The following is a 14,719-nucleotide window of genomic DNA, read 5'->3' as shown; positions in this document are numbered from 1 at the left end:
TTTTATTCATGTACCAACTTTAGATTTTGAACGCGGTGATTAAAATATAGTAGCCATTAACTGAATTGAATGTAATTTTGTTAATTTCTATTTATTGATTGCAAAGCAAGGCTCGAGAGAATTCCGATTGTTGCTGTGGAGCGGCCAAGATAAAACTTACTGAACTCATGGAATTTGTATAATTTAAAAAAATGAACTTTAACGTAAATTAATTACTTGCTGCAATTTAAATAGGTTCTTGCAACGAAATCACTCGCATTTACATATAATGTTAAAACTCTGAAAAATAAATTAATACTTCGGCGCGTAATGGCCGACCAGAGGCTGCATCGGAAGATGAGCTTCTCGCAGCACAAATTACTGAAAAAATGCTTATTAAAAATTATTAGCCACTGCGGGCATTTGAAGTGACAACTATTACAAAGAAATTCATTTGTGATAATAATAGTTAGTTTATTTTAGTAGAATACAGAATAACTTACATAAAATATGTGTAGCCACTCAATGGCTGCCTTCCGTAACGCGAAACAAAACAGTGTGTTTTCCATGAAATACGTCCTTCCTCCTCGACCGTACAATCGCGTCTCTTTCGATCCTTTTTTATTTTCGTAGACATTAAATAAAGATGCTACTCTTAAATTATCGCTGCATATCAGTTGTTTCAAGAACATTAACTATATCTTTTACACTAATTATATTCAGAAAATACTTTACCTGCGGTTTACAACCGATAAAAATATCAATATTTATGTGACGTACCGTCACACTATACAGAGCAACATAGAGGAAAAAGAAGCATACCAGCTTTTTATAAACGCTATAGAAGCCGCAGCGGATATAAGCAGTCCTAATAAAAATGCGTTTACTGTTATGAAGCAATATTTCCCTCCTTAGTGGAATCCCGGTTGCTCCAGAGAAGTTGCAAAACGTTTTCTTACTCTGAAAACCTATCGCCAGAATCATAACTTCGATAATTACATGGAAGTGAGAAAAGTAAATGCGCATGTAAACAAATTCCTAAAAAAAAACAAAAAAGGAAAACTGTATTAAATTTTGTTCTTGCCTCAATAAAGCAACCAGTAAGTCCAACATTTGGTATAAAACAAAAGCTTTTACAAACAGCTGTGTGCCGTTCACTCTTCTTGCTACAACCAATTGGATAGAAGGATCTATTGATACACTCGCTCCTCCAACGGTCCCATTCCAACATCATGCACCTCCAGTTGAAGATGACTATCATCTTATGTTCCTTCGTCCATTCTCTAAAGAAGAACTAAACGATGCACTAAAACATTGTGAGGTAGGTGTCCTGGTATTGACTCTATGCATTATCCTATGCTTGAGAATCTGTCCATTTTTAATCAGCATTGGATGAAACAAGACCTATTGGATACTTGGAAGACGCAAGTTATAATTCCAGTTGTGAAAAATTGGAAAGATGCAGATATCTCCTCTAAATAACGACCGACTACGTTGTCGTCTTGTGTAGCAAAAACACTGGTACGAACTGTCAAAACGAGATTGGAATGGTGGTTTGACAAGTGTAATTTAATGCCTCGGAGTCAAAACGGATTTAGAAAAAGCACAGGGACTATGGACAACTGTAGTCACTTGCTATGGACATCATCTAAGTCTTTCCCTTTAATACGAAAAAAACGGTAGTTGTCGCATTTCTTGACGTTAAGGGAACTTACGATCACGTGCAGATACCGATTCTCTTGAACAGCCTGACGGATCTAGGTATATTTTCGAGAATGACATATGGCTTTAGTTGTTTGGTGTCTCAAAAAACAATCTAAATCAGATTTAAAGGACACATGCTCGGTCCGTTTTTTGTCTCTCAGGTCTTGCCCCACGGTGCAGTTGTAAGCCGCCTCTTATATACTCTGTATACTCATGATTTGGAAAGAATACTCAGTTGACAAAAATTTAGCAATATGCAGGCGATGTTTGTGTTTATTCAACTGCAGACTCATATATACATGCTAACACTGAGTTACTCACTGTTGTAGAACACGTCGATGAAGGTTGTCTTACAACATGTTCGAGATCTCGGTTGAAAAATCGGTGGTCGTACCTTTTCATAAATCGAGCACTGCTTCCATTGTTGACCACGCCACGTGCCAAAAGAATACTCTACAGATAAAATCTCATGCTCGATTCCTCGGTATGATATTTGACTTTCGGCTCAGCTGGCGCCTCACATACAATCTACTGCTGATAAATGCTAAAAAGGATTAAATCCAGGTGAGATGCTCTTAAGCATTAGACGTCAAATTCTGTCAGATAAATTTTCATTTAAGGAATGGCCTTAATGGAAAGTGGTAAAAGCTACAGTACAGATTTCCATTCCATTTTTTGTATTTTCGTTGTATGATTATATATTCTGTGTAAACATGTGTTCTCAATTGCTAAACAGAGTACAAACTCTGGAGGCCAAATAAAACAAAACAAAGCAACAAACAAACAAACATTGACTGTCGTATGTGATACTATATCTGTATACAGTGGTGACTGTTGTATAACACCACAAGTGCACGGAAACACCCTAACTTTTGACAACTTTTGGAGCTAATGTTTAGTTTTCTTTGAATGCTGTTAGACGTAACGCAGATGCAGTAATCTGAAATATACAGCACTAAATCTACTGTGCTATGCTACATTGCTACTCCTCGTGACTCCATAAAACTTTGGCATCAGAGTTGTGAGCACACCTGCAGTTGTGCACGTTTCAAGGAGCTTTTGCACATGCACAACTGGTGTGTTGTAATTACCTTACAGACCAAATAGGTACAGATTTGATAAACAACATGCATGGTTCATGGTGTGCACAGCTAGCCTAACTACTCAACTACAAGTTTACCTTCAACGTCACTAGGTGGCAGCAGACTTTTATCGTCATTCGCTTCGCCTGGGTCCTGCTAGACCATAGTACACTCCTCAGATATGTCAATTCACACACTTTATAGTGAAATTAGATCAAACATCAATACATGTTATAGTCATCCTGACACTAAAACCTGTATTATGAGATTATGAATGAGATATAATATATTAAGTTTTGGATTTTAACATACACTAATCATTTTGAGGCACAGAGAACCATAAAATACGTCATTGTCAATTAAGAGACTGTAGCATTATTCACGCTTCTGATATCTGTTGATCTCATGATGGGTCAGGTCTGTCTCTGCTGTAGGCCAACATTGTATATATGAATATTCATGAAACGCTGTCTCACTGTTTTCTTTGATATTCAGTTAAATGTAGGATCGATAAAGGTGTGCTTTTGGTCCTTATTGTTCTCAGTGCCACATTTCTATTCTAGTCAAGTGATCATCTTGGTAGACAGTACTACCTGAATTTAATCAGTTCCACGAATGGCAGTTTGTGTATGGAGTTCGTTGTTTACTGTGCTGGAGTATGCATTCATGTGTTGTGTCAATGTGAACTCCGTTGAATTTGTTTTAAGTGCTGAGTGAAAAGAAAATTACCAGGAAAGGCTAGCTACAAAGGAATTAGGTCCTCCCAGACCAGATCCATTCACCCAGGAAGTGAAAAATTAAATAAGCGCGACTACAAGCGAACAAAGAAATGTTTAATAAGCGTAAGTTGTTGTCTGAGTGCAATGTAAGAATGTCTGATTTTCAGCCTGCAAGTTAATTCATTAACTAGGACTCGTGTGAGGGATCTTGTACATTTGTCCTAAAAAATAAAAAAGCAGGAAAACTCCCACTTCCACAAAAATACTACACTACTGGCCATTAAAATTGCTGCACCACGAAGATGACGTTCTACAGACGCGACATTTAACCGACAGGAAGAAGATGCTGTGATATGCAAATGATTAGCTTTTCAGAGCATTCACACAAGTTTGGCGCCGGTGGCGACACGTACAACGTGCTGACATGAGGAAAGTTTCCAATCGATTTCTATTACACAAACAGCAGTTGACCGGCGTTGCCTGGTGAAACGTTGTTGTGATGCCTCGTGTAAGGAGGAGAAATGCGTATCATCACGTTTCCGACTTTGATTAAGGTCGGATTGTAGCCTATCGCGATTGCGGTTTATCGTATCGCGACAGTGCTGCTAGCTTTGGTCGAGATCCAATTACTGTTAAGCAGAATATGGAATCGGTGGGTTCAGACGGGTAATACGGAATGCCGTGCTGGATCCCAATGGCCTCGTATCACTAGCAGTCGAGATGACAGGCATCTTATCCGCATGGCTGTAATGGATCATGCAGCCACGTCTCGATCCCTGAGTCAACAGATGGGGACGTTTGCAAGACAACAACCATCTGCACGAACAGTTGGACGACGTTTGCAGCAGCACGGACTATCAACTCGGAGACCATGGCTGTGGTTACCCTTGACGCCGCATCACAGACAGGAACGCCTGCGATGGTGTACTCAACGACGAACCTGTGTGCACGAATGGCAAAACGTCATTTTTTGGGATGAATCCAGATTCTGTTTAAAGCAACATGATGGTCGCATCCGTGTTTGGCGACATCGAGGTGAACGCACATTGGAAGCGCGTATTCGTCATCGCCATACTGGCGTATCACCCGCCGTGATGGTAGGGGGTGCCATTGGTTACTCGGCTCTGTCATCTCTTGTTCGCATTGACGGCACTTTGAACAGCGGACGTTACATTTCAGATGTGTTACGACCCGTGGCTCTACCCTTCATTCGATGGCTGTGAAACCCTACATTTCAGCAAGATAATGCACGACCTCATGTTGCAGATCCTGTACGGGCCTTTCTGAGTACAGAAAATGTTCGACTGCTGCCCTGGCCTGGCCGTTATTACGGCTGGAGGTGGTTGTTCTGGGTACTGATTTCTCAGGATCTATGCACCCAAATTGCGTGAATATGTAATCACATGTCAGTTCTAGTATAATATATTTGTCCAATGAATACCAGTTTGTCATCTGCATTTCTTCTTGGTGCAGCAATACATTCTTGCCCTAAACTGTACTTAATAATGTACAAAATAACGAAATTAACCAAAAAAAATTCTTTTTTTTCTGACAAGTTATGCATATTATTAATATTCCCATTTTTATCACTATTGCTATTATTATTATTATTATTATTATTATTATTATTGGCAGTCGCTGTAGTAATGTAAATATTTTAATAAGCGTAACTGTTATACAGGAGATGCTATTAGTTTCACACTCTCATATATCTAAATCTAAAAATTTGTGAATACCCAAAATGTATGCTCACAAGCTGCCGCTATCTCTATATACAGATGCTGCATGGAAGATATTGCGATGTGTGATTCCATATGTGTGATGGGGGCTGATGGCTTTGTCCATGATTGATTTCATCCTCATTGTGAGACAACTTGTGGCACAGTCATAATCAGTGTTCACAAGGGTGAGAGGTCGGTAATTCGGAAATCTGGAACACGGCACATGTGTTGTATTTTCAGTACAAGCGCAACTCGGCCTTCAAGAAATTTAGCAGTGACTTTGATGCCAAGAATTATTTCGTTGGTAATGTCTGTAAATTCGTCTCCAAACATGTCCCAGAATACCTGATAAAACTCTGCTGGAAGTCTATCAGGTCCTGGAGACTCCCTTTAGGGCAGTTTTATAAACTGCTTTCATTTCTTGTACCGATACCTCTGCTCCCAATTTCTCGCAGTCAGTGTCCAAAATGTCGCACTCCATGTCATGTAACAGGTTATTTAGTGCTGCGTCATCGCCCTCAACATATAGAGATAAGGTCTTATAATAGGCTGTAACGTGTTTGGCGATCTCTTGATTTCTGTGAGAGATGCTCGCCAGTTGCCATAATAATCGGTGCTACATGTTTTCTTTGCGCTCGTCTTTATTCAAGTGCGAGGTGATACGACAGCAGTATCGTCTATGGTGCACAAGGGCGACTTCAGACCAAGATTGCTTTTGCTCTTTCACTATGAATTTGCAGGATCTTGGATTTGATTCGATTTAAATGTAGGCGAAGGTTGTCATTTAGTCCCACAGGAGCGTTTAGAGCATCCTTCGGGCATTGCTGGTAAAATTACAGCATGCATCATGTCCAGGAAGATACCTCATGACTGTAATATTGAGCGACCATTCCTATCTGCGGCTTTGCATAAAGCTGGGTCCACACATAATGAAAGTGTCGCCACAGCTAATGGCGTACTGCAATTGTATTGCAATTGCATGTGTGAACTCCCAGTTTTTAGAGGGACTACTTACGAGACGCAACTATTGTTACACCCGTAGAAAGCTACGTCACTGCTCCCTCGTGGCAGTATTTCGAAACACTGGCATTCTATTGCAGTAACCGTAGTGTAATTGCTGCTGTACGCCATTCGATTTCAATGTTTTTTTATTTTATTTATGAGAAAAGTGAAAACAAAGTTCGGCAGATACACTTTCACAACTTCTATAACTACAAGAAGAGCAACCCATGTTTGATTTTCTGCAGCAGTGTGTGTGTGTGTGTGTGTGTGTGTGTGTGTGTGATATTTAACCAAAAAAGCGAGTGGTATAATCTTCGTAGTTTGTGAGACCAAGCATTGTATAAATTGTGCATTATACTCAGGAAATAGTTCCAGAGTGTGATGTTGCAACTGTTAAACTAAAAATTAGTTATTCGAAATGTCTGTATCAACAAATATAATTAGATTCTAAAATCTCGGAAGCGTGGCGTCTCTGCTGATGAGATTTGTATGCCAGCTGTTGGTTAGTTTGCCATTACAGACAGTATTTTCATCTCTGAGTGTTATTTCTTTTATAAACGTGTTTGTTTCTCCTAATTTATTCCTGTGTGAAATCTATCTTCGGATCCATCATTTGGTTTTCGTCTTCCTAGTACTCAACTCTTGTCACAGCTCCAAGGCCATAATCGGCACTATAACATTCCTAACCACCCATATGATTTCAATTGACCCCATATTGAACTGAGCTGTGCAACTACGTACAATTTGCGAGGTACTGTGTGAACGGTAGCTCACATTGCCACTACAGCAAACCAAAAGCTGTGGCGGCACATTAGATGCGAGAGTGAACCCGACTTCCCGGCTTAAGCAGTCCACCATTCCAGTGTTGAACTGTAGGTGTTCTCTTGCTGCCGGCAAAGCAGCTTGCACTTCTAAGCAGAAGTCTGCATCGCAAGATGTCATGTATTAAGCTTCCAAACTCTGGGAGCTGGAGCAGCACAGCCATTCTGCAGATGTGTAACGACCACATAACCGCAACGATCGCTAACTGCGACTGGGACAATCTCAATGATTTTTAGCGCATCTGAGACCTACTGGGAGACATAAATACGACCTATTCTGCTAGTAACGCTATTGTATACATATGTATATTGCTTTGTAGTTGGGGGCCCCACGTGTCGCGCAGTTCTTTAGTGGGTAGCACTCCGTCTTCAGGCCACGACGGGACCATTCGACCGCCGTGTCACCCTCAATGGAGGATGCGGATAGGAGGGGCGTGGGGTCAGCACACCGCTCTCCCGGTCGTTATGATGGTATTCTTGACCGAAGCCGGTACTATTCGGTCGAGTAGCTCCTCAATTGGCATCACGAGGCTGAGTGCACCCCGAAAAATGGCAACAGCGCATGGCGGCCTGGATGGTCACCCGTCCAAGTGCCGACCACGCCCGACAGCGCTTAACTTCGGTGATCTCACGGGAACCGGTGCAGCCACCGCGGCAAGGCCATTGCCTTTTGTGGGTAGGAGATTCATAATTTCTGAACATTTGTGGCCTTAGGGTGATGATCGGCACAGGGTCAAGTCACTACCAAGAGTGAAGGGGCAGGTCGTAGCCGGAAGGGGAACGACTTCAGGATTGAAGAACGCAGCGTGCGTCCGTGTGTCATCTGTCCCCTAGGGAGCTTAAATGTTGATAAATTTTACACCTATATTTCACGGGCTGTCGCGCGCCCGTTTGGCAATATCTGAATAGTGTCAGGCGCTAGCGTCTTCTTGTGTTACGTAGCAGTGTGAAATTTGACATTGTTGTTGATGTTACAGATGACGTTATATCCATTTACACTGTTAAAATCATTTGCAGTTACTTCCTGAAGGAAAATTATGTCATAATGACCACACTGAAGGAAGTCAATGAAGGACAATACCTTGCGAAACGCCGAAATACCGTTAGTATTAGAGTTAGAACAGATAAAGGTTTTAGCTGTTCATGACAGGTAAGCACTGCAAGCAAGAAGAAAGATAGACAAAAAACAGTAGAAAAGCGGGAATACAATTCACATTTTGAACAGTTCTCGGGTATCCGACCGGGTAGCGTCGTAATTTATCCACAATATTTCGGTAGACATACACGCTACCATCTTCAGGTGGTTCCTGACGAATGCTGTACTGTCCCTCTCAGCGCCCAACATATACTAGCCGTTACCCCCTCCACCGTTCCTCTCCTGGTGTCATCGGTGCGGCCGGCGCGCTGGCTACTGGAGGTGGTGGGGGAAGCGGCACCTGGGTATGAACTGGGGTCAGCGGTCTCCCTGCTGCCGCCGTCGGGGGCGGTCCTTGATCTCTGGGACCGCATCTTTCTCTCCAGGCTGAGTGCAGGGTTCCAAGCCTAAGTTGAAGGCCGCTGTCTTTATTAATTAGATCGTTCTGTAGTCGGATTTCGATGGCCTCTTTAGTAACGCAGTCCCAGGAGTAGGAGGACTGACAAAGTATTTTTGTTTTTTCACAGTCCATAGTATGGCCAGTCTTTATACAATGGTCAACCACAGCTGATTTAGTGGCCTGGCGTAATTCGGTAAGGCGCTTGTGTTCGCAGCACCTCTCTTCTACAGTGCAGACTGTCTCCCCAATGTATGATTTTCCGCACTTACAGGGAATTTAATAAACGCCTGGTTTTCGAAGGACTTCGAAGTATGGCCAGTCTTTATACAATGGTCAGTCACGGCTGATTTAGTGGCCTGTGGCTTTCGAAAACTAGGCGTTTATCAAATTCCCTGTCAGTGTGGAAAATCATATATTGGGGAGACAGTCTGCACTGTAGAAGAGAGGTGCCGCGAACACAAGCGCCATACCGACTTACGCCAGGTCACTAAATCAGCCATGGCTCACCATTATATAAAGGCTGGCCATACTCTGTCAATCGTCCTACTTCTGGGACTGCGTTACTGAAGAGGCCATCGAAATCCGACTACAGGACGATCTAATTAATAAAGACAGTGGCCTTCAACTTAGTCAGGCTCGGAACCCTGCACTCAGCCTGGAGAGAAAGATGCGGTCCCAGAGAGAGAGGACCGCCTCAGACGGCAGCAGCGGGGGGACTGCAGACCACAGTTCAGACCCAGGCGCCGCTTCCACCACCACCTCCAGTAGCCGCCAAGCCGGCCGCACCGAAGACACCAAGAGAGGAACGGTGGAGGGGGTAACGGCTAGTATATATAGGGCGCTGAGAGGAACAGCACAGCTATCGTCAGGAACCACCTGAAGATGGTAGCGTGTACATCTGCTGAAATATTGTGGAGAAATTACGATGCTACCAGGTCGGATACCCGAGAATTGTTCAATTTGGAAATACGCCGGGAAAACTTCAGATCACAATTTACATTGATTTAACACTCCATTCTCTTTGAAATGGAGAATTTGGATTGCAGTTCAGGCTGAAGTATTGTATTATGACTAATTAAAAGCCAGATTAAAAACTGACCAATCATGTAACTGTTGGTGACCTGATTTTTTTTCTGGGGGGGGGGGGGGGGGGTCAGTACAACGTGGGACGAGTCCACCTGCATTGCGTAATCTGCATGGGTGTCATCTCCTGAGACCTGGGCTGTGGGGCGAGCACAGTGTTCGTGCAGCTACCCTGCTTTTCTTTTTATTGGGACGAGTCCACCTGCATTGCGTAATCTGCATGGGTGTCATCTCCTGAGACCTGGGCTATGGGGCGAGCACAGTGTTCGTGCAGCTACCCTGCTTTTCTTTTTATTGGCATGGGTGTCAGGGCCTCAGTTACGAGCGAATGTGCCCTCAATTCTTTCTATTGTTTGCTAAGAATTTCTCGTAGATGCTGCACTGTTGTGTAATGCTGGTGTTTTGCTTCTGTGTCGGCAAAAGGAACTGAAGTTACAGGGGCAGCTGCCAAGGGACATTGTTACTCTGACTTAGCATTCACATTACCACCACCACGTTGGTGTTTGCTCTTGGAGCTCTTGCTCGGGAAACTACTTTTAGACAACTGGCCTGGAGATAGATTATGGTCTTTTTGGGAAGCTTGAGTCACTGATGAAGCAGCCATACTGCGCCCGCAATCCGAATTTCGTGAAGTGTCAGGTGTAATATCAACATGATTACATGGCACTGGGTAAATATCAACCACAACAATATCGCTAGTTACAGTGTCGCGTTTTGCCACTGCATTACACGGTGGAGCATTCGGAATACTTTCGGGAATGCGTTTCAGTAACCTATAGGAGAGGGCTTCCCAACCTTCTTCAGTCGAAAATCCATGGTGGACCCCTAGTCAGTCAAGAGCACATTAACTTTAAATTTCAGAGCGAAACCCATGGGAACTGAAAACTTCTTAATACAAGTACCATGTTCCCAATGACCCCCCCCCCCCCCCCCCTCAGAAGTATCAATAGTCTTTGGTTTATAGATGAATGAAAACAACTTCAAATTAACGATCCAATTTGAATTCCCACTGTATCCAGACACCTACTAGTGGATTTATTCCCTTTGTTCAACACACTATAGCCTGATTAAAATTACTTGGTAATTGACATTTCACACATTGGAGCTGCCTTTCTCCAAGAGCAATCAACGTCATATCCAAACTGTTTGCTGTTGACAGGCTGTCGCTTGTGGTTGTTCACTTCCACTGTATGGCTACTGTTGTGTAAGGAGCATACGTATTTTGTAGCAGTCATGTGTGTGTGTGTGTAAGAGAGAGAGAGAGAGAGAGAAAGTGGTTTTTCTTGAAATCCGAAGAAAAATGTTCAAATGTATGTAAAGTCTAAGGGACTTAACTGCTGAGGTCATCATTCCCTAGTTTTACACACTATTAACCTAAGTTTAACTTCCGCTAAAGACAACAAACAAACAAACAAACAAACACAAACACACACACACACACACACACACACACACACACACACACACATGTCTGAGGGAGGACTCGAACCTCCGGTGGGAGCGGCCGCGAAATCCACGACGACATGGCGCCCTAGACTGCGCGGCCATTCCGCGCGGCTGTGAAGAAAAGAGGCAGACCCATGATTCAGGATACAAACACATCACGAAAGAAAAGAGGCCAAGGAATTGCCTTGAAAGGACTATTGTGACATCTGTTGTGCAATGTGGGAATACATTCACCCAGTTTACATGCGTTTCCAAATCCGGATTTCGTAAGCTGATGTCTCAGCTCCACTTCTGGTTGGTCAGGTAAACACTTCAAAATCGATTCTGGAAATCCACTTTTAAGCTGTTTTCCAGTTCCACAATCGATTTTCGTGCCAATGTAAATGGCTCTGAAAGTCTAGTTATTTTACGTCTTTGCGTATCTACTGAATGGCAGCTGTCGGTCCATAGCCGGAAGCTAGCAGGCGGTGTTGCAACAGTATACTGTCAGTTGGCAACTGGCAGGCAGCGTGGCAACAGTTTAGCCACAGCTGACAACTTCAACTACTACCTGGACACTAAATCGTGGCAGTCAGCCTCGACTGTAAACAAATTAGGAAAACAAACAAACAGACTCTCTTATTTCTATATAAGACAAAGAATTTCACGGAACATAAGACTTTTTTTCTCAAAGGAAACAATTCTGGCAGAGGAGGTTTACCTTTTACAAGATGGCACGTGAAAAGTCCTCATTTGTTTACGCTCGCAGCCAGTTGCCACAATATAGTGTCAGAGTAGTAGCAATTAATTGTAATTGAAGTATAGGCAGGCCATATTTTTAACTGAGAGGACGGAATATATTATAAAGAAAAGAAATAAGCTTTAGAGATCATTTTAATTTTCGTAACAAAAATATCAATGCCAATAGAATTCAATTAATAATGATTTTGTAAATGATAGAAGACAGAAACAAAATTCCTACAGAGTTATAGTTCAGGTATGTTCACTGAGCATCTACGAAGAAAAATGCTTTCTTCTTTACTATAGATGAGTCTGCAGGAATAATAATGGAATCCTGATGTGATGGTTGAGCGTGCTTCTGCCGACACAATTTTGAAAACTTGTTCAATTTTTGACAACTGGAGACGGATGTCTGGTTCTGCATCTAGACAGCTTTGGTACTTAGTTTTGTGGGCAGCATAGATCGAGAAACCAGATTCACACATGCATGTTGTGGCAACAGAAGAATTACACGTTTTGCCTTTTCAGCAAGGGGGCAGTATTTCTTGTTATCCAAATGGATCCAAAAGTGTGAGTAACCGTCAATGTCAAAACCTGATTTCAGAGTAGGGTCTGTGACAATTTCTATCAACAACTCATATTCATTTGAGGATAGAGTGTCGGATTTTTGGACACAGTGAATGGGTTAACCACCCATTCGTATTTCTGCAGCTTCTCATCTTCAGCTGTTGGGAAATAATGCTCCAACAATGACATCAAGCTTCGGAGATGTTTCAGGATTTGATGAAACAAATTCTTCCCAAGCGCCAATGTTTTGTTTTTCAAAAACTCCTTGAAAAGAGAAAAATACTCGACCTCCCCCTCCTCGACACTCTCTGCCCAAAAAATAATGTTCCTCTTGAATGCTCGAACTTTGTCGATAGCAATGACCTTTGTTTCACTTTGCCCTTGGAGTGAAATATTCATTTCATTCATTTTGGAGAAAATATCTGACAAATAGGCAAGTATACACTGCCAATTTTCGTCATTAATAAGGTCTGCTAATTTGGTGTTATGCTTCAAAAGGAAAGCTAAGAGTTCCAATCTTAATTCATACAACCAAGAGAGTGCATTTCCACGTGAGAGCCATCTCACTTCTGCGTGGAGAAGCAGGGAACGATGAAGGCTTCCCATATCTTCACACAGAATTGTGAAAAGTCTGGTCTTCAACGGCCTTGATTTAATGTATATAATGATTCGAATGGATTCACCTAAAACTTTCTTGAACGAAACAGGCATTTGTTTCGTAGCTAAAGCGTATTTGAGGAGAGCACAATGACTACTGCTGCAATTCTTGGCGTTTTCTTTTATTTTCGTTATTGCTCCGACTGTAGGACCCGTCATAGCTTTTGCACCACCTGTGCACACATCTATGCAATTAGACCATGAAACTTCGTTAGTCCTTAAAAAATCATCCAACAGACGGAATATTTCAGTACCTGTTGTGTTGGCAGGTAGTGGTCTGCACAATAAGAGGTCCTCCTCAAAACATCCAGAATATTCCTAACGGACAAAAGACAATAATATCGCTAATCCTGCAACATCGGTGGATTCATCTATTTGCAGAGAAAATGAATTTTGTTGGATGCGAGAAACAAGAGTGTCTTTCACATCATTTGACATGTCTACAATGCATCTCTTGACAGTATTGTTTGATAATGCCACCGAAGATACAAGTTTTACAACCTTTTCGTCTAGCATGCAAGAAACAATATCATTAACACACGGCTTTCTGAGATTTTCCGCAATGGTATGAGCTTTGCCTGTTTTTGCCACTCGATAACTAACCAAGAAAGAAGCTTCTAATGAATTTTCATTAATTGTTTTTGCATGAGTTTTCATTTAATGCTGGGAAGCAGCTAGTTCAGCACTCTTACTTTTGAAAAAATCGATGTCTTTAGCCTGGAAATCCGGGTGAGTACCTTCAAAATGACGGCGCAGTTTAACTGGAAACATTGTAGTGTTTGGAAGGGCTTTCGCACAAATTACACACTAAGCTTTACCCACCTTTGTCTCCATAAAGCCCATTTCTAAATAGCTTTCGTTGTACTTATGCTTCTTGGTTATTCCACTTCCACAGGATATTGCAACCAATGGAGTACTTGCAGCGTTTTCACATAATAAATCTGGCTGTGGAGCTTCTTGTGATTATTCTTCCTTTGGTCGTCCTCCCTCCTCATTCATTTCAACTGGAAACTTCCCTTGTTGTGAAGGCAATGGAGAAACTGCACCCTTCTAAAATGATCCTGACTTCAGCCACCGATCCATGTTAGAAGTAATAAACTGATCAAGAATCGACCAATGAAATAGTGCACTGACAAAGCAAGTTTAACATTTAATGGTGCCTGGGGCCGCAACGTGCCAGCGAGCGCTGTGATTGGTCGATAAAGCTCGCTCCGCGCATGCGTAAAAGGTTTCAGGGCATCTAGCGCCGTGAGCAGGCGCACAAACGACTCCCGTATTGTTGCGAAACAGTCGATCAGAGAAGCCGCATTCTCCGTTACTAAACTGTGTATACGTTCTCGCTTAGGAACCGCAAAGGCTGCTTGGGAATACGACCTATAGTAAAAGTACACACATTTTTCACACGAAAAAAAATTAGTGATGAATTTGATTTTCACATTTTTAGCCGGCAGAAGTGGCTGTGCGGTTAAAGGCGGTGCAGTCTGGAACCGCAAGACCGCTACGGTCGTAGGTTCGAATCCTGCCTCGGGCATGGATGTTTGTGATGTCCTTAGGTTAGTTAGGTTTAACTAGTTCTAAGTTCTAGGGGACTAATGACCTCAGCAGTTGAGTCCCATAGTGCTCAGAGCCATTTGAACCATTTTTTCACATTTTTATTCAATAATTTTACTCATTTTTTTACGC

This window comes from Schistocerca piceifrons, chromosome 2 (genome assembly GCF_021461385.2).
Source record: "Schistocerca piceifrons isolate TAMUIC-IGC-003096 chromosome 2, iqSchPice1.1, whole genome shotgun sequence".
Lineage (NCBI taxonomy): Eukaryota > Metazoa > Arthropoda > Insecta > Orthoptera > Acrididae > Schistocerca > Schistocerca piceifrons.
Note: the sequence above shows the minus strand (reverse complement) of the source record.